This window comes from Mya arenaria, chromosome 6 (genome assembly GCF_026914265.1).
Source record: "Mya arenaria isolate MELC-2E11 chromosome 6, ASM2691426v1".
NCBI classification, from domain to species: domain Eukaryota; kingdom Metazoa; phylum Mollusca; class Bivalvia; order Myida; family Myidae; genus Mya; species Mya arenaria.
Window position 1 is genome coordinate 79,777,596 of NC_069127.1, and position 12,924 is coordinate 79,790,519.

The 12,924-nt window shown below is 37.2% G+C and overlaps 1 protein-coding gene across 2 annotated transcripts in view; it reads right to left on the bottom strand.

Moving 5' to 3' along the window:
* The window catches only part of LOC128237443 (transmembrane protein 45B-like), a 38,179-nt gene extending 25,348 nt beyond the window's left edge, over positions 1-12,831 (bottom strand). The window contains exon 1 of one of the 2 annotated variants that reach the window (XM_052952990.1): positions 12,106-12,831. The gene's annotated coding sequence lies outside the window, so the exon portion shown is untranslated. Of the gene's footprint in view, positions 1-2,975; positions 3,109-12,105 lie in introns of those variants that run through there. The other variant, XM_052952989.1, reaches the window with a different exon arrangement.
* Positions 12,832-12,924: the final 93 nt, after the last annotated feature.

A 12,924-nucleotide genomic window follows, 5' to 3' on the forward strand; every position in this document is an offset into this window, starting at 1 on the left:
ACAAGCATGAGAAATTGAGAACCAATCCTTTAGCAGTTAAATTTACAAAGAAAATTTGTAATAAGGTACTGTAGTGACTTACTGACTTAATAATAATATTACTAGATAATTTAACATAGTAACACCTTAACATTTCAACATTAACTAGCATTAACCAGAAAAGGGAAATTAGTCGGTAGTGGTCATGCCCCTTGTTTCTAATCGACTGTTCACTATCGATTGTCGCCAGTTTTCATGATTGTCACCTATTTTACATGAAAGTAAATACTTCAAATTACATGGAAATAAGTTTGGGAAAGTATCAGGAAATACAAATAAAAAAATATTGTGACCTTAAATCCAAATATTGCAAACATTTCTAACAATATGGGTGATCTATAAAAGTGTCTTATGACAAGAACCTAGCATAAATCAGATGTTTTTTCTGAATTTTATAATCAGTAATTGTTACCTGTGTGTAGTCATGTGCATAATAATTCAGTTGTTTTAGAAAAACGAAAAAAAATAAACACATTTTGTCTAAATTTGAAACCAAAAATGAATTGTTACCTCACAAAGTTTTTGCTGTAATTAAAACAAGAATCAAATAAGGGAAAAATCTACATTTACTTCACCTTATGCATCTTTATAGACCACATAACAAATTTCAAGAATGTATTGTAATTTACAATTGCCAAATGTTTCATTTCAAAATTGAACTATTTTTCGGTGCACAGGAGACACATATTGAAAGCAAATATAATATACATTTATATTCACTTTTATGTTAATAAAAACATTATTTGTGATCAACTTAAGACATTTCTGTGTAGAACCAAAAAGCAAATTGTCTCCCTTAATCCTAGACTTGACTAACTTGTATAAAATTATGTAAACTTGGCTAAAAATAGAATTCGCTCATGCAGACCTGGCTAAAACTAGGTTAGCTAAAAATAGCATTTCTTTAAAACTTTCAAGGCCCATAATCTAGGCATGCATGGGCGGATATGGCTGAAGACTGTATCGCGTTAACAAGGAATTGTTTACAGACGCATAAGCTCTTCTGGCCTTTGGCCAATAGAGCTAAAAAAACAATGTGGCCATACGGCCTAGATAAGATTTATGGATGGTACACCCCAGATTAAAAGATTGTACAGTCTTTTGGTTCACCAATCTCTGCTGTACATGTAGGTTGCCCACCCATTTGTCATTTTCAGATCCACAGATTTTGGCCCTATTACAAATGGTTCTCCAATTTAGGCTATATGGTCTTTCAATCCAAACTCTATCTAGCGTTGACTTCTTATCACAATTCACCCTTATTAAGAGCATTATTTGAAAGTAGTGAAATGATGAATCAATTTTATGTTTTTTTTTAATGAGTAAATCCCACAAAATACATAAAAATATAAACATGCCGAAATCTATCAATGCACAATTTCAATATCACTAATCAGTGTCCGATTATAATTTGTCAACAATATATGATATTTGTAAAAAATCTCTTTAACTTAGTTTAATGGTCTTCTTCAGAGCATAATGCACCAGTCACTCATACCCATAATGCACCAGTCACTTATACCCATAATGCACCAGTCACTCATACCCATAATGCACCAGTCACTCATACCCATAATGCACCAGTCACTCATACCCATAATGCACCAGTCACTCATACCCATAATGCACCAGTCACTCATACCCATAATGCACCATCCCCCCTGCCTCCCCGGTCCATGGAATAGCTGGGACGTTGACTTTCGGTCCAGCCAAGCCCAGGTAAAATCTCTGCACTGCGAGGATGCACTGATGATAAAATCCCAGCCAAACACCCATACCACAGGGACCCTAGATAAGGCCCATTCCCTGCTATATTTTAGTGCGAAGACAAAACTACCGCATTCACTCGGCACTGCTGGGCCACCTGGGGGGTTGGGCGTGGTTACGATTGATTGGTGCATAAGTCGTTCATACCGTAATTCACCTAAGAGTTCGGACACTCTAAATATTCGGACACCCATAATTATTTTCCAAAATAATTTATTTTGCGTACCTAATTTTCGGACACCCAAAGAACATCAATCATAACTTTCACAGTTTCTAAGTTTCACAGGAGAAGATTATTGATTTTTATCTTTACAATGCCTGGCTAGATTACCTAACTGTATACACCACTGTGACAAGTTAAATAGTTACTTACAGTTACCCATCCTAAACGATTTATTGCCTGTTGAAAAGGAAGTGTGATATATTTATTGGAGGATTAAAGAAATAACAAGGGCAATCAAGGGATTAAGAAAACATAGACATGACATGTTTGTAAAACGATCTGCCAATAAACTTTCAAACTTGTACCACACTTATAGACTGTATGAAGCAATAATCGTACAGTTATACATTAATCCTGCATGGCAATGTCCATGCTCTCCACGAGATCCTCGTGGGTATAACTGTAAGTTGTGTGACGTCACACAGTGTGACTCTTTGATCTGAAGCCGATAGAATGTGTTTATTCAGTTCAATGCATGTATAAAATGGTGTTTTTATTAACTTGACGAAGGATTTACACTTATGGGCGTAATAAATAAGTTTATGACCATTGATTACTACGGATAAATTAATAAGTGGTAAAATGCAAACATGAAGAAAAAAGGCAGGTTAAACAAACATGTAAATAAAATGTAAAAATGGTAATTTTCTATGTATTCGGACAGCGAAAAAATAATTAATTTAAGGTGTCCGAACTCTTAGGTGAATTACGGTAATCTAATTAAATCTTCTTTCACAATATGTGGTCACTTCCTTATTACCCAAAATATGCCACAAAGGATGTATGTTTTTCTCCCTAAAACGATTGTTCCTCAAAACTAGATAAAACATGATCTTGTGAAACGTTGTAATTTTTGGCCTTTCCCACCCTCTTTTGCACTGTGGAATGCGTTTACGGTTTCTAGTGTATTGTACAGTACAGAGATCTACATCAATGAATACAATACCTTTTATTAGCAGGATGTTTTTTGAACGCCATGATATATCATTTGTCGTGACAATAAATAGATTAAACAAAAAAGCCGTAGAAAACATCCAACGTTAGGTAGTTGACCAAACAATTTGTTTACACTTCAAAATATTGCACCGAATTGTACAAGGTATGTATCTAAAATACGTAACGAAAAAAACGGACCAATTACGGACATGTCGTGTGGACAAGTCTACAGGTAATTTTAAGATAGCTCAGATGGATAGAGCAGAGTGCTTGTGTTCCAATATAAGGAAGTAATTTGACCTCCATAGATTCACGACCTCGGTCATTATTCTTTGAAAGATGTGACTCTTTTTCTGTGAAATAATGGTTTCCCACGATCTTTGCAACTCAATACTACAAAAGTGATTGCTGTTGATAATACTACTCTTATTTCTACAACTATGATAATGTATATGATGATGTTGCTACACCTGTTACTAATGTCGCTGCTGGTTCTATTGCTGTTGTTGCCACTTTTTCAATAACTGCTGCTGCTGCTGCTGCTGCTACTACTACTAAGTACTATATTACCTCTACTTCTACTACTACTACTACTACTACTGCTACTTCTACTGCTACTTTTACTGCTATTGCTACTGCTACTTCTACTGCTACTTCTAATTTATCAATAATCTATTGCAAGTGTATAAAATGAACTTTTGTCATTAGGTTAACATTGCCGGGAAGCTTATGCTGTGAAGACCTCAAATACATTGAATCAAGGAAATTACCATGGTGTATTTCTTTCCTGGCTGGTAGGTAGGTTTGGTCATTCATAATCAATGTTATATGCAATAATAAATCACAGCACGCTAATTGCAACGATGAGTTGTCATGTTCAAACTGACGTATAAAAAGGGTTTAAATTTTAACGCATTACAATGCAACACCAATGGGTTAAAAAGCTCACATTGTGAAAACAAAATATAACCTGACTGTATATTTGAACAACCTGGTATACCTAATAGCATTAGTAAACACTGAAATGAAAATAATTTACGGTATTTTCTTTTTATGGAAGAACACACTCAACTCTTTTAAACTGAAAGGTACTGAGATGCATTGCATCGCAAAACAACCCAAAGGCAGTTAATTCTTTCCTCAACATATGAGGAGATCCGCGTAGTATTGCCAGTACACCTGTCTTTTAATGTTTAAATGGTATTTCCCACAGTTTTGGCATGCAATGATGACGGTGACAGCATCATTTTTAAACATACTGGTGCACTGCACTTGTTCAGTGGTCGGAATTTCACTCAATTTCAACCAATACTCCAAGAGCGTGGACTCAGGGGAGCCGGTGCCGACAGTGGCCACGGCCAGGTGCGCGGATGCTTGCTTCCGGTCTGCTTCGTGCATGAGTTTTTTCCGTGAACACGTACGGTAAATGCACGTTTCAACAGTCCGCGTCTTCTGCTGTGATATGTGCTTTGATTTTTATAGTAGTCACGCGACATACAATTACGTCATAATACAGTCATTTATGACGATCATTTCTTTTTATCCCAGCGCTAAATGTTCCTGCTCATTCTTTCAAAACAGTGCTTTGTGTCGTATAGACGTACATGTAGTTAGCTTAAGTGCAGTATGCAAGCGGTATGAAGTTTATATGGTGGCGTATTACTGCCGTAAGATGACCTGGTGGCGTTGCGAATTGTTTCCTGTTAACCACTAAATTTTAGCGATTATTTATCTAGCTATCTAGTTAACATTCTCAATTCTTTTTTGGTAAAATAAATATCATAAGACAAAAAAAGGCTTGAAAGTGCTCAGAACTGCCACCTATTACCTTTACACAGGTTAACTAGTTATGGTTAGCGAATTCCACTTAATAAATAACATAATACGTTAATAACTGGTTAACTAGATAAGATTCGTGTTACCACTTACATGTATCTATAAATACATTTTTGACTTCTATCAGTTACTGGTTATGTAGTTATGGTTTTCGAATTCCACTTAATAAGTAACATAATTCGTCAATAGTGTCAAATAGCGTCGAGAGGATTCACAAGGGTTTGGACAGAAAACGTGGCAAATGGCGTCGAGAGGATTCACAAGGGTTTGGGCAGAAAACGTGGCAAATAGCGTTGAGAGGATTCACAAGGGTTTAAGTAGAAAACGTGGCAAATGGCGTCGAGAGGATTCACAAGGGTTTGGACAGAAAACATGTAAATTAGCGTCGAGAGGATTCACAAGGGTTTAGGCAGAAAACGTAGCAAATAGCGTCGAGAGGATTCACAAGGGTTTGAACAGAAAACGTGGCAAATGGCGTCGAACGGATTTAAAGGGTTTTGGAGAGTGGGTACACGGGTTTTGGGCTTTTGGCAGTCACATGAAACTTGGCAGAAAAAAATGTAGCCTTTGTCGTGTCAAAGTATTACAGGGCAGTCCAAAGGACGGCTATATCCCCCGCCGTTGTTTTTTAGTACATTTTGTTTTTCTCGCAACCTGACTGGTACGGAGAATCTGACCAAAATTGTACAAATTGTTTGATTGCTAGCCTAAATATATATGGATATATGAACATATTATAAAAGGATATTTGTTAAAATTATTATGCCCCCCTTCGAAGAAGAGGGGTATATTGCTTTGCACAGGCATGTCGGTATGTCGGTCGGTCGGTGGGTCGGTCCGTCGGTAGACCAAAGCTTGTCCGAGTGATAACTCAACAATTCCTGGACGTATGGTCATCAAACTTCACATGAAGGTTTGGCCTGACCAGTAGACGACCCCTATTGATTTTGGGGGTCATCGGGTCAAAGGTCAAAGTCACAGTGACCTTTAATGGTAAAATAATTTTAAAGCTTGTCCGAGTGATAACTCAACAATGCCTGCACCCATGGCCCTCAAACTTGACATGGAGGTTGGGCCTGACCAGTAGATGACCCCTATTGTTTTTGGGGGTCATCAGGCCAAAGGTCAAGGTCACAGTTACCTTGAATGGTAAAAGGTCGTCCGAGTGATAACTTGACAATGCCTGCACCCATGGCCCTCAAACTTGACTTGGAGGTTGGGCCTGACCAGTAGCTGACCCCTATTGTTTTTGGGGCTCATCGGGTCAAAGGTCAAGTTCACAGTGACCTTGAATGGTAAAAGGTTGTCCGAGTGATAATTCCACAATGCCCGCACCCATGGCCCTCATAATTGACTTTGAGAGGTTGGGCCTGACCAGTAGAAGACCCCTATTGTTTTTGGGGGTCATCGGGCCAAAGGTCAAGGTAACAGTCACCTTGAATGGTTAAAGGTTTTCTGTGTGATAACTTGACAATGCCTGCACCCATGGCCCCCAAACTTGACTTGGAATTGGGCCTGACCAGTACATGACCCCTTTTGTTTTTGGGGGTCATCTGGCCAAAGGTCAAGGTCACAGTCACCTTGAATGGTAAAAGGTTGTCCGAGTGATAACTCGACAATGCCTGCACCCATGGCCCTCAAACTTGACCTGGAGAATTGGCCTGACCAGGAGATGACCCCTATGGTTTTTAGGGGTCATTGGGCTAAAGGTCAAGGTCACAGTGACCTGGAATGGTAAAAGGTTATCCGAGTGATAACTCGACAATGCCTGCACCCATGGCCCTCAAACTTGACTTAGAGGTTGGGCCTGGCCAGAAGATGGTCCCTATTGATTTTAGGGGTCATTGGGCCAAAGGTCAAGGTCACAGTAACCTTGAATGATAAAAGGTTGTCCGAGTGATAACTCAACAATGCCTGCACCTATGGCCCTCAAACTTGACATGGAGATTGGGCCTGACCAGTAGATTACCACTATTGATTTTAGGGGTCAAAAGTCAAGGTCACAGTGACCTTGAAAGCGAACTCGACAATTCCTGGACCTATGGTCATCAAACTTGACATGAAGGTTGGGCCTGCCCGGTAGATGACCCCTATCGACTTTGGGGGTCATCAGGTCAAGGTCAATGTCACAATAACCTTTAACGCAAAAAAGTTAACAAATCTTCTCCCACTGATAACTCAACAATGCCTGAACCTATGATCATTAAACTTGACATGGATGTTAAGCCTGACCAGTAGATCACCCTTATTGATTTTAGGATTCATAGAGCCAAAGGTCAAGGTCACAGTGATCTTGAATGGTAAAAGGTTGTCCGAGTGTTAACTCAACAATGCCATAACCCATGGCCTTTTAACTTGACTTGGAGTTGCATCTGACTTGTAGATGACCTCTTATGATTTAAGGGGTCATTGGGTCAAAGGTCAAGGTCACAGTGACCTTGAACGAAAAAAACGTGTCTGTGTGATAACTTGACAATGCCTGCACCCATGGCCCTCGAACTTGACATTTAGGTTTCTGGTGACCAGCTGATGACTCTGGATTTTGAGTTCATAGAGTCAAAGGTCATGGTCATAACACAATCTATCCTCACACTTTAATGGTCATAATCTTAAAACTGCCTTAATGGCAACAAATCAGCTGTCATTTTGGTCCATGCATATTTCATTCAATTGTCCATATAATCCTGAAAACATGGCGCTCAGGGGGGGCATAATGTTTGACAAACATCTCTTGTTCATATTTTGTGTTGGGTAGGTAAGATCAATGTCAATGTTATTTTGGCTAAAACAGCATGTGTACTCTGGCCTTTAAATGTCTCGTGTGACCTTGACCTTTGAGGTATGGACCCGAGTCAAGGTCACTGCACATCGTCTCAATGAGGACAACATTTCTACCAAGTAATATAGTAATCCATCAATGCATAAGTAAGTTATAGCGCGGACTGCATAAGTAAGTTATAGCGCGGACACGAGCATGTGTACTCCGACCTTTAAATGTCTTGTGTGACCTTGACCTTTGAGGTATGGAGCCGGGTCAAGGTCACTGCACATCGTCTAAATGAGGACAACATTTGTACCAAGTAATATGGAAATCCATCAATGCATATGTAAGTTAAAGCCCGGACACAAGCATGTGTACACTGATCTTTAAGTCTCGTGTGACCTTGACCTTTGAGGTATGGACCCGGGTCAAGGTCACTGCACATCGTCTCAATGAGGACAACATCTGTACCAAGTAATATGGTAATCCATCAATGCATAAGTAATAGTGCGGACATGAGCATGTGTTTTCTGACCTTTAAATGTCTCGTGTGACCTTGACCTTAGAGATATGGACCCGGGTCAAGGTCACTGCAAATCGTCTCAATGTATTCTTTCTCGAATGCTGACATTGTGACCTACATTACGAGCTGGCAAGACCAATAATCTTGATATTTTGTAACTTCAAAATTGAAACTTAACCGCAATGAAAGCTCTGTGCAAGAGTTTTTTTCTGGGGGTCAAAGAACTGGGAAAATGGCTTACTCAGTACTGGTAAATCCCTGGAAAGTTGTATCATGTGTATCAGTGCTTTTCACCAATCACGTTCAAGAACCAAGAGTTCTCTCACAAAGCGCTTTCGAATATCTTGTTTCTCACTATGTTTCTTCACCTAGACCGGAGATTGAAGTCACTTCTATCTCATGTCACTAAGGGCTGTTCCAGGAAAAAAGGCCTGGGGGGGCAAGAACGACAGTCCAAAAATGGGGCACCACCAACACAATTTTAACTGCTTTTACACCCCCCACCAACAGAATTAAAATAGGTAATAGACCCACCAGCACCACATTTAGATTAAACTCAACACCACCCTACAACACAATTGAAATTAGTATTTGTTCATGTCATTCAGTAAAACTCTCAAGTCTTCTTTTTTATTTTACTTGTTACAGTGCACTGGTTTACCTTCTTATTTGAAATGCAGAGACAAACTTCATATGAGAATATTAATAGCTGCTTTATTCACAAGTGGCGATGGGGTTTTCAGTATTCAGATGTACCAGTAACCCTGTTCATGTATTATTATAATTTAAGAAGCTGATGATAGAATACAATATTGGCTATTACAACTATTGTAAAATGTATCAAAAATGGTGGCTTTGGCTATTGTTTGAAATATGTTTTGTTTCTTAAGTAAATAAACCTTTGCTATTGAGAATGGTTTTCTTTTTATTTATAATGAAAACCAATTTTTGTCTTTTAGTTTGCACTCGGTTGTTTAAGGGAGAAAGTGCCATTTGCAACCAAGTACTATTGAACAGTGAATATGAGCGTCTTACACTGATGTTCTTGAAAGTATAATTTCTGAATTAAGATATTCCATCCATCATTAACTTCGTACTTTTCTGTGCAACTTCGACATTTTTCAAAGTGCATCATCGGTTGAGTTCGGGTGCAGTCGGTATTGCTTGTGTTTAACGAAAACATCTGAACTCAAACGATTATGCGCTTTTAAAAACGTCGAAGTCACAGGGAAAAGTACTAAGTTTTAATTATGGATGGAATACCTTAATGACATGGTCCATGTTAACTGATGTATAGTGAGCAGGTTAAAGCAAGATCCCATTGTGACCTTCTAGACCTACTGTCAGACTTGAGATCAGTTTGAGCACTGAAAGGGTTAATAGCAAATGGAATCAAGGGTGTGTTGCTCAAAACTTTAAACTACAATTAAAAAAAAAAAAACAAGCATTGATTTGTTTGTATTAAAACTGCAAAAACAGTGCAGGATTTTGTTTGTGCCAACCTAATGGTGAAAGATGTTGTCAAGGAATTTTAAGATGAAAACTAACTTTAAAATGTTGGAGCTGATTGAATACAAAGCAGGACAATGTAGCCATACAGTTTAATCATAGGTCAAATTTTTAAGCAACTGGACCCTGGCCTTTAGATTTGTTTTGCAATCAGACCAACCTTAAAAAATGTTTGTTCGCAGTAACTCGACAGACTCACAAAAATGGCTTCGACTCAAATAATTTTATTGACAATCTGGAAGGAATTTTTTTAATTTTTGTCTCTGAATACATTACATGCATATTTGTATGTTATTATATACTTTGAAAATACAATTTCAATTTATTGGCATAACATCTGAAGGCTGTTCTTGCAGAGATAGACCTGAATGTATATAACAGAAGCAATATATAGGCTCTCATACAAAGAGTACATATATATGAAAACACTAGCTCTGCTGTGACAACAGTTTCCAAAACAAATCCCTACCTGCCTACCCACTAAAAAAAGATGGGTCATGTTACTGCAAACAAACAATTTTTTAAGGATGGCCTCAGCAGCATTCACAGCTGTTTTCCATCCCAGATACTGAATATGAATATATAAAATTTAATTCCAAGTTTACTGTCAAAATTTAATTCCAAGTCAACAGTCAAAGTTTAATTTCAAGTTAACAGTTAAACTTTATAACAACAAATCATTTAAAAACTAAAAAACTGAAACTGAATCTCAACTACATTCATTGTCCACGACTGACGGCATATTTTTATTCAATATGTAAACTGGTAACATACAGTACCTGTAGCTCAACTGGCCTTCAATACAAAATTCATTTTCTTATAAAATTTCATGCAGCTGCATCTAAAGCTTTAACAGTAGGTTTAAAATACAGTCCACCCTCAGTACATGTATCTCAAATTCAGGTGCGCCTTCTAAAATACTTCGACATAGCCAGAGTTAGACATGTCCTAAGCTTGCATTTCAAAACAATTTTTGAGATTTCACACTTCATCTTACCGAGTGATAATGAAACAGAAAATATTTTGGAGGGACCAAAAAATTAGTTTGACTGCCAGAGTACGCAGATGTCGAATTTGGCTTAACAGTAATCAAATTACCTACATAACAAAGGGGAAATGTCGGGATCTGAAAAATAATTTTAATAATAGACATAACCAGAAATTTGATGTAAGTGAGTTTGTCATACCAAGAGTGGACTGTATATAGCAAACACAAATCTCTTTTGTTTTATACCTGATGTAAACTGGAGACCAAATAATCAAAATTTAATGCAACTTCTCTTAACAGTTAAGATTTACATAGCAATAGCATAAAAGTAAGAATTTTTTAAAATGCATCTAGGATTTTGTTTGATAAATGTACATGTATGTTAATATAAAGCAGAAATCCTTACAACTTCTATGCATTACATAGCACTAGATCTCCATTGTCAGAGACAAGTTTTTTCACATTGTGACATTATCATTTTGTAAATACCCAAGAACTTTCAAAATAACTATAAAAATGATGCTTAAATTGCATGTATGTGGAAAATAATTATATTTTCCCAAATTTTTGATAACATTCTCATTGTATTCAGTCAACATTTTTTTTACATTTTGTTGAGCACTGTATACATTCAAGTATCAAATTTCTAGGGAACTTAAAGCCCCCACCAAGCAATATTACCAGCTTGTTAAACTATTTAAAAAGAACTCCGCTTTGTGCAGTATGTGGTAGCTAGTGTGATTCTTCTTCAAAATTATTCCGCATAATTTCCTGCAACTATGCCTTCATAAAGACTTGTTCTTTAAGTCTACGAAGTTAGTTTTTTCATAGATCACCAAATAACTTGTTCAAAATCGATAATTTCTAACCTGACCCCGTGGGTCAAGTTAGCTTTATAATTTCGTACTTTTTGTAAAATATTAACTTTTTGACTAATGTACGCCAATTTTCTGAAGATACAATTGAACTTATGACTTGAAAGTCAATGTCTGTTTAAGTTTTACCAATAATACTAGTGTGCATCTCAAAATACAAATATATGAATAAATTGAGAATTCCATTTGTGAATCTACTTTCGGTTTGCAGATACAAGTAAAACTGGTTATTGTGATAATAATTTGCTGAAAACTTTTTGAATTTTGCTTTGTATTTGTTATCATACACTGAATATGAAATAAATCAATTTGATAAAATTTGCAACTTTGTGTGCTTTAAATCACACTAGCTACCTTTAAGCAGATTAGAAAACTTTCTGTGAATTGCTGCCAAATTCTCCAAAGTTCTGTATAAAGCTTTTATACACTTAATCACATTATTTATTGTACAAACGAAAATTGTTTAACTTGAAGATTTTTGGGTTATGATTTATTGAAAATAAAGTATTTATGTTGTTATGCATCATTTTTCACTTGTTTGTTTATATTTGTGATTAAGTGTCCCGGAATAGATTCAGTGCCGGAACCGATTCACTAACTGTAATTTATCACAAAAGCTCGATAAATATACAAAGTAACGCGTCTTACCCATGTTAAAATGAAACTGATATGAAAAAATCATGTTTTTGAAGCGTAATTAGTGACTTTGTTTTTGCTGTCCCGTTTGTTTACATTTTCCCCGCCTATACGTATGCGGCCATCTTCCCTTTTGATGACGTAATGATTGTCTAAAAATAGCCATAATCATAACTTGGTCAACATTTGTACAGAAAATGCGGTGATATATATATTTGCCATTTACTTTTGCGGCAAAGTGACATGATTGTATCTGTATACCTTCAAAGGTCGTGGTTAGCGAGCTTAGGTTACGCTCCATCAAAAACTGGCGCACGTCTGAAACACTCATAGCCTACATACAACATTCGAACACAATAAAGTAGTAAATCCGGGCGTATTAAAGAAAACGCTATATACCTCAGAGAATGGAAGGGATTTTCGGTATTTACGGGGATTTTCGGATTTTCGGTAATTCCACCGACCCCATTCGGACTCGTTTATTTCGTACCAAAATGCCGTTTTCGATCGCGCAAAGTACGCATAAAATGTCATTTTAAAACAAATTTATACCTCATTTTTGGGCTCTTACGAAGAAAAGACCCACCAACAACACAATTATAATACGAATTTGCCCCCCAAACAACGGAATTGGAATTTGAAATTTACCCACCTACAAGACAATTTCAACACTAGTTGCACCCCCCACCCACTGAATTTTAATTCGGTTTCGTTCCGACCCCCCCAGGCCTTTTTTCCTGGAACAGCCCTAATGGCATTTAGACACAATTCAAAATTTAAACACCGGGTCAATCCATAAAGCTGACAATAGGCGTGGGCAGACCTTGATAA